Source organism: Podarcis gaigeae, assembly GCF_964106915.1.
Source record: "Podarcis gaigeae genome assembly, chromosome: 7".
NCBI lineage: Eukaryota > Metazoa > Chordata > Lepidosauria > Squamata > Lacertidae > Podarcis > Podarcis gaigeae.
Window position 1 is genome coordinate 77,985,444 of NC_139683.1, and position 8,148 is coordinate 77,993,591.

General features: G+C 40.0%; 1 long non-coding RNA gene across 1 annotated transcript; it reads left to right on the forward strand.

The window, feature by feature from the left end:
• The first annotated feature begins 278 nt into the window (after positions 1-278).
• On the forward strand, positions 279-4,379 carry LOC310848481. The gene is made up of 2 exons (XR_014566442.1): positions 279-560; positions 4,209-4,379. It is a non-coding gene; the product is annotated as an uncharacterized lncRNA (long non-coding RNA).
• Positions 4,380-8,148: the final 3,769 nt, after the last annotated feature.

Below are 8,148 nucleotides of genomic sequence, written 5' to 3' on the forward strand. Positions count from 1 at the left end.
CTCACTTTATTGGCTGAGGGAGCCAGCGTACAGCTTCCGGGTCATGTGGCCAGCATGACTAAGCTGCTTCTGGCAAACCAGAGCAGCACACGGAAACGCCGTTTACCTTCCTGCCAGAGCGGTACCTATTTATCTACTTGCACTTTGACGTGCTTTTGAACTGCTAGGTTGGCAGGAGCTGGGACCGAGCAATGGGAGCCAACCACCAACCTTCTGATCGACAAGTCCTAGGCTCTGTGGTTTAACCCACAGCACGACCCGTGTCCCCATCCATGAGATAGTCTTCTTCAAATATATAAAGGACTATTATATCTCTTCTAAGTCTCTTTTTCCCCAGGCTAAATTTGCCCAACTCCTTCAACCATTCCTCATAAGGCTTGGTTTCCAGGCCCTTGATCAACTTGGTTGCACTCCTCTGCACACATTCCAACTTGTCAATGTCCTTCTTAACTTGTGGTGCCCAGAACTGGACACAGTATTCCAGGTGTGGTCTGACCAAGGCAGAGCATAGTGGTACTAATACTTCCTCAGACTGTATTAAAAGCGTAGCCAGGGAATAGGTATGAATCTTTTCAATGTATGGTTAGGGACAACATATTCTGGAAAGCAAAACCTTTTAACAATATGCAAGGCCTCCATGATTACAAAATTAATGTATTTATTAAGTTCATATAAATGTCACCTGCTGACCATCATAACCATTTTCCTTTAGGGAACATGAATGGACAGGCATTTATTAATTTAGCATGTACAGATAACACTAAAGGCAGCTAGTATTGAAAAAATCAATGAACTTAAAAGTGTGTTTTTTTAACTTCTATTTTGCAATAAGCTGTTCTCTTTAGAAGGGCCTCTTTGCAAAACAGAAGTAATTAAACAAGATTTAGAAACTCATTTGTATTTTAAAACATTCTTAAATGGAGATAAATAATGTATTTTTGCTGGAGAAAAAACTGTACCAGCTAAATGTAATTTATTACTTTGTTTAGTTTCTCAATAATGTGCTGTTCATCAAAAGGCAGCAAGAAAAATCCATCTCCTGAAGTCATAATACATGTGCCGGAACTAATTGTAGCACACAGGAAAATCCATTTCAGATTCCAGAAAGTGTTTTCATGTCTGGAATATAAAAGGAAAAACAGTTAAGCTCAAATATGTACACTTGAACCCAGTGCTTGATTTCTAAACAAAGACAAACTGGACTTCAAGCCAGCCTCATCCCAGATGTATTATTATGATTATCACCATTGGTTTATTAATTGCCTTCCAAGCAACCATATCAAGGCAAATTACACATAGGATTATTTAAAACAGAACACAAAGGCATCAAATACGTTCGAAACAAAACTGAAACCCTAAGAACAAAGATATTCATGGTAAAGACCCATTCCAAGAGCAAATGCAAAATGCAGATATAAGTCCTAGGGGTGGAGCAGTTTGATTCAGTTCACAATATGCAAGGCCAAACACATCCACCCTTCAAAATCCACAATTCTCCCATTGCTTGAAGTGCAGTTTTCCAGCCAAGTAAAAAAATGCATGTACTGTGGTAAAGTGTGCATATAAATGCAGCAGTGTGTACATTAGAGGAAGTTGCACCGCAAAATGTGTTTATCATGAGGACTTTTTAAATGTTGAACTTGGTGTGTTTGCCCACCCCTGCATGACACTTAGATATTGTGATTGTGCAATTTTAGATTATAAATGCAGGGCCACATTATTGAAAAGTGTGTGGATGTCCCCTCAGCCTCATATTCTAGATACTGAAAACATGGGCATGGAGATTTTTGACACGAGGCAAACTTACAAATATGCAGTCTCTCACACTTCAAAGGAGGTTGTATCACATGGCTTTAAAAAGGGAGCCAAGAGCAGTTTAAAACAATAAATACCAGCGTGATTCTTTGCATATCGACACAAAATTTAATTCTACAATATTCACTGGAGAATACTCCAGAGGTGGATTTAGGGCAGTGATGACGAACCTTTTAGAGACCAAGTGTTCAAACTGCAACCCAAAACCCACTTATTTATCACAAAGTGCCAACGTGGCAATTTAACCTATATATCTCATTTTTTCTGTGTGTTTCACGTTTCTTCTTTATGACTGCTGTCAGAATAAATAATCCTTCTTTACATTCTTCATTAAATTATCTTTCAATTGATATATAATTTTATGGTATAACTAAGTGCTTTTTTTCTAAAAAAAAAATGTTTAGGGGTACTCTCATTTTGACTCAAGAAAATCACCACCGGGGGAAAAATAAATACAGTGGTACTTCAGTTTTTGAACAGCTTAGTTCTCGATCTACTTGGAACCTGAACACTTCAAACCCGGAAATGAGTGTTCTGGTTTTGGAACTCTTTTCGGAAGCCGAACGTGCTCTGTTCTGAGTATAATTTCCACTTTGACTTAAACCAGCTTTAGTTTGGCAACTGAGCCAGAGTGAACAAGTTATCTTAGTGCTGGGGGATAACTAGCCTCACATAACCAACATGCTTAAGTCTAATTAATTCAGGAAGGGGTGAATTCCATAGAGTAAGCTGTCCTGCTAGGCTTAGCTAGGTCACTCCCCCTCACCTTAGGAGGAAGGTAATCAAGCCTATTGTTGTATCTCAGTCTATCAGAGAAGCTCAGGGAGTCAAGAGGTCTGAGCTGGTTGCTCCAAGTTCAGACTGCATGGCTCTAACAAGCCATTCTTATTTAGGAAGTTTGGAATTTAGGAAGTTTGGAACGAAGCCAAGTTTTACTGCCTGTGCAACATTTTCTGAATGCTTTATGGGAAAGCACCTGAAACTGACCTTTGGAGAGTTTATAAGTAAACCATTTTTTAACTTACCAAATATGTGATGTATTTTTTTCCTATTCTAACTGAAGAGGGACGTTTTAGAACTCACAAGGGCATATTTTAAAGGTTTAACAGCCTCTATTTCCATGCTTTGCTTTGCTGAATATTTTGTGATTTTAAATATTTTAAAATATTTTAAATATTTTGTGATTTGTGGTTCTCTCACCAAAGAGTACTTGCTTCAAACTTCTATTTTGGCATCCAGGAGTTCTCCTTTTTGTACCTACATTTCTCCCTGCCACCAACAAGCACATATTTGGCTGAGCCATGGTTGGGGACTTAATGCCGGCCAAGCCAAAGAGCCACTGCATTCAAAGCTGCTCATTCCAGTGGAACTTGCTATAGAATTGTCCCTCGTGTAACCCACATGTTGTTGTTGTTTAGTCATTTAGTCGTGTCCGACTCTTCGTGAACCCATGGACCAGAGCACGCCAGGCACTCCTGTCTTCCACTGCCTACCACAGTTTGATCAAACTCATGCTGGTAGCTTCAAGAACACTATCCAACCATCTTGTCCTCTTCTCCTTGTGCCCTCAATATTTCCCAACATCAGGGTCTTTTCCAGGGAGTCTTCTCTTCTCATGAGGTGGCCAAAGTATTGGAGCTTCAGCTTCAGGATCTGTCCTTCCAGTGAGCATTCAGGGCTGATTTCCTTCAGAATGGATAGATTTGATATTCTTGCAATCCATGGGACTCTCAAGAGTCTCCTCCAGCACCATAATTCAAAAGCATTAATTCTTTGGTGATCAGCCTTCTTTATGGTCCAGCTCTCACTTCCATACATCACTACTGGGAAAACCAGTTGAGTTGCCATAAGAGTTGCCAATTCATTGCAGTTCAACTATGTGTTTAGTCTTTTCAGCATTATTACTGAGAATAATGCATTTCTGCAGAATGCCAAACAATTATAAAAGTTTGTTTCCCCCCACAAATGTGATACTTTATAATGATGACTTCACACACATCGCACGCCCAATTGTTCCTATGGTATACAGAACAGGGTATTATAAGTCCAACAGCTTTTATCACCTAATTCTTCACATCCCAAAATACATTTTGGACACAATGCCACACTCCCATTTTCTCCACTGACATTTCCGAAACAATTCCACCAGCATAAAATTACCCAAGCAATCTGACAAGTGTAGATCTTGCTAATGTCTAAATTATTGTAGCAACGAGAAGCTGTGTGTTTTGTGCATTAAACTTTAAACATCATCCATAAAAGCTCAACTGCATGCCTGCTTAAATATGGGTTATGAAAATATCTATTATCAGAAAGGCTCAAATGGGATTTAACATTTGGTCTTCGGTTAAGTTGATGGTAATGCAGACTCCTTTTGTTTGTTTGGCTTTTAGGTGATAAAACTGAAAACATGAAGACAGCTTTAATTACAAGCATTCAATAATCCTACAGTATGTATGATAAAAAGGCACTGAGGTTTGTTTTTAATAGCCCGAGGGGCTATTTTGACTTCTCTACTCATTTCTCTGTGTATTAAAAATGCATTATTAGTAACGTTCACAAGATAGCTTAGAAGTCTGGGCTTTTTATCCTCCTCCTTTATTTTTTGTGTACTAGAATTATCTGGTTTTCTTTTCTATTCATGCATTTAGTTAGCCTGATTCCTTTCAAAAAGTGAAGTATCTTCAGTTAGAAACTTATATATCTGAAATATTCAAAGATGGTTGAAGGACCAGATAATTCAGTTCCAGCAAAGTATGTACTTTGGGCCAAACTACACATGAATTTAAATGGGCTGTTCAATTTCACGTGCAGCAGGTGTGAAGACGGAATTAAACCCCTCCCCTATTGCAATCCAGACAAAAATCCCTCTTGCACATGAAGAAACTTGTCTGCAAGGGAGAAGCAAAGGTAAGAAATTTGCACACATGCAGCTCTGCAAAGCAGACTTTGTGCAGCTGAGGAATGCTATAGTGTATGGATGTCTAAATGTCTCAAGCTTCAGCAAGACCATAATAAAAATATTTTTCATTCATTAATTAAATGTTATCACAGCCACCCCATCAGAGAATTTGATCACCTTTCTGTATTTATTATAAACGTTTTATAGTTTATCTCTTTCCTGCAAGGATAGTTCTCTGCTGTTCGCTCCCTGGAATTACAAACAGTGCCTTTGAAATCAAGAACATTGTAACAAGCTTCCGTAGTTCTTCACAGTGGTCCATCAAGCCAACATCTGATGTCTTCCAGCAACCATCTCTCTTCGTTCTCCTAGGCAGTCATGAACTCTAATATAAGCCATGAGTGAGGCAGTCACTTTTCTTTCATTCAGTATTTGGATTATAGTTACCTAGAAGCTTTCTCCTGTAGCATAATTATGCCATAGGCTATAGGATCAATTTAGTTGTGTAAAGCCAGTAGACCTGAGAAGTTGGTAAATGAATGGAGAACTGAACTTGAGGCAAAGAGTGATTGGGGAGTAGAATATACCTAGCTGTGTGTATGGTTTGGGAGCTGCACGGCCAGGGAAAAAACAATGCTGTCCAGGGTTGTAAAGACTGCAGAGAGAATAATTGGGTGCACACTTCCCACCTTAGATCAAATCTATGCTGCCAGGTGCCATAAGAAAGCGGCAGAGATAGCGCAGGATAGTGCGCACCCCGGAAATGATCTCTTTCAGCTTCTGCCTTCTGGAAGAAGATATAGGGTTATAAAGGCCAGGACTAGCCGCCTGAGAAACAGTTTCTACGCAAATGCAATTCTGCTTCTAAACGCAGCATAAGGGGTCTCTATTGTATAGTGTATTTTATAGTATAGTATAGTATAGTATAGTATAGTATAGTATAGTATAGTATAGTATAGTATTGTATAGTGTATTTTAAAATGGGGTTTCAGAGTTTTTAAAGGTTTTTGAATGTTTTATGTATTTTTTCAATTTCATTGTTCTGTATGGGACAATGACAATAAAGATATCTATCTATATCATCTATCTATCTATCTATCTATCTATCATCTATCTATCTATCTATCTATCTATCTATCTATCTATCTATCTATCTATCTATCTATGTTGTCACCATTTAATCAGTATTTGTTTTGTAAAATCAGCCCTGTTGTACATACACACACACACACACACACACACAAAACCTATGGAGAGCCTGCGTTATTTCTGCACAACCCTGCAAATACTAACAGCTTCCACTTTGGGGAAATAAATTTTTTTTAAATAAAAACAAAACATGAAACTGCTTTTGGATTCAGCATAGTTAACATGCTCTTTCTATTTCAGGCTTCAATAACTGGTCTGTTGCTATGTTCTCTGTAGAGACATTCCTAATCTCTTCCTGTTCATTGCACTAAGCAAAACTGCTGATTCTTAATACTTGGGTTATTAAGGGGGAAATGGGCAGTTGAAGCTCCTTAAAATGACAGAGACTTCTTTCTGTATTGTCTTAATAAAAAAGATAACAGTATTGAAATCCCAAAAAGCAATGATCCCAGCAGGAAATCATTACTTATACTGTAATATTATAAAAAAAAATCAAATATTGCTCATTCTCAAGGACTGCAATGTAAGTAAAAGAACTCTCCTGATAGCCAATAAATTGATTCCAGTCATTCTACGGCTTGGGGCAGAGAGGTGAACAAGAGAGAGGGGGGAAGTAAGGTGGAGAGCCCTCAACATCTCTAAGCATCTACATCTAACGCCTCCCTCCTGCTAGGCTTGCACATGCTTCTAGTTCTCCATACCAACAGGCAAGCCTCTCACCATCAATCAAGCCAGCCCAGCAGTTGAGAGAAGCAGCCCTAGAGATGTCTTCACCTGCAGCCAGTTTACATCTCCTGGCTCATGAACCATAAAAGCAGAAGCAGATGCAATGTGGCAGGCTACCATTTGGTGAGAACAGCCCTGAAAGGTATCATCCTTTTGGGATTGTCACTTCAGGGTTGGGGAAAGAATACCATTCTACCATGGTTTCCTCCCCCTACCTGTGGGCATTACATGAGTGTGTTTATTGTATGTAGCATGTATTTGCATGTGTGTATGCAGGTATGGCAGACATAGGTTTAATGCAGTGTTTCCCAAACTTGGGTCTTCAGCTGCTCTTGGACTACAACTCCCATCATCCCAAGCTAGCACAACCAGTGGTCGGGGATGATGGGAACTGTAGTCCAAAAGCAGCTGGAGACCCAAGTTTGGGAAATATTCGTTTAATGTTTCTAGGGTGTCCAGTGTTAGAGACTGTGGTGTGCCAGAGAATTTCTAAACCTTGGGTATGAGGTGGGGCAGGGAAGGTACTGTGAATGCCCCAGGTGAGAGATGGGGTGGAATGCCTGCCCCCCAATAGTTTTGTTCTATTTCTCAGCTGGGGGCTTGACATATTTATGTTGAACTGTATATGTGACCTAGTGTGGATTGATGTCTGCAGGGCCTGGTGGTATGGTCAACTGTGTATTTCCTTTCTTTCTTCTGCAGAGTGTTCAGTACAAAGGAGAGCTCCCCAAATCTCAGGTCCTATCCATACACAGAGTTTTTCTTGGAGGAAGAAGGAGGTCATTGGGCAACCTATCTTAGTTACTCTTTCAAAGAGTGAGAGGCGTTTGAGAGAGAGAGACGGGGTTATTTGCCTCTCACTCCTTGAATGAGTAACTACTCTTAGAGATGGAGATACATAAGCTTTACATTGGAATTAGCATAGGATACAGTGGTACCTCTGGTTACGGATTTAATTCGTTTTGGAGCACCATGCACCCCCCAAAAAATCCGCAACTAGAGGCGCCGCTTCTGCACACACACACATGCGATAGAACACTTCTGCGCATGCGCAAGCGGTGAAACCTGGAAGTATACACTTCCGGGTTTGCTGCGGCCATAACCCAAAGATTCTGTAACCTAGGGGTTACGCAACATGAGGTACCATTGTATAGGAATTTCCCTGCTCAAGTAGTTGATTTTCTTGATATTCATGCAAATCCTACTGTAAAAGGAAACGGGTTTAATTCAGTACAAAGGAGAGCTCCCCAAATCTCAGGTCCTATGCAATAACACTTGTACAGTGTGCAGTATATGTACTGCACTAGCAAAAGGGGTTTGATTCCCCCCCCCCTTCTTAGTTTTATCCTATATTGGCTCCTCTTCTGCTGCTGCTCAGGAACAGCAAAGGTGATGAAAAATCAGAGGACCAGATATTATAGAGAAGCAAGTCAATGAGGAAGGGAAGGCCAGCAGGTAAGCCGATTTGAGAGGTGCATGAGAGTTTACTGGGAGATTTGAAAGAAGAGCGATGGCCAGTGAGTGGACCCCAGAATATGTTGGTGTAAATGGGACCA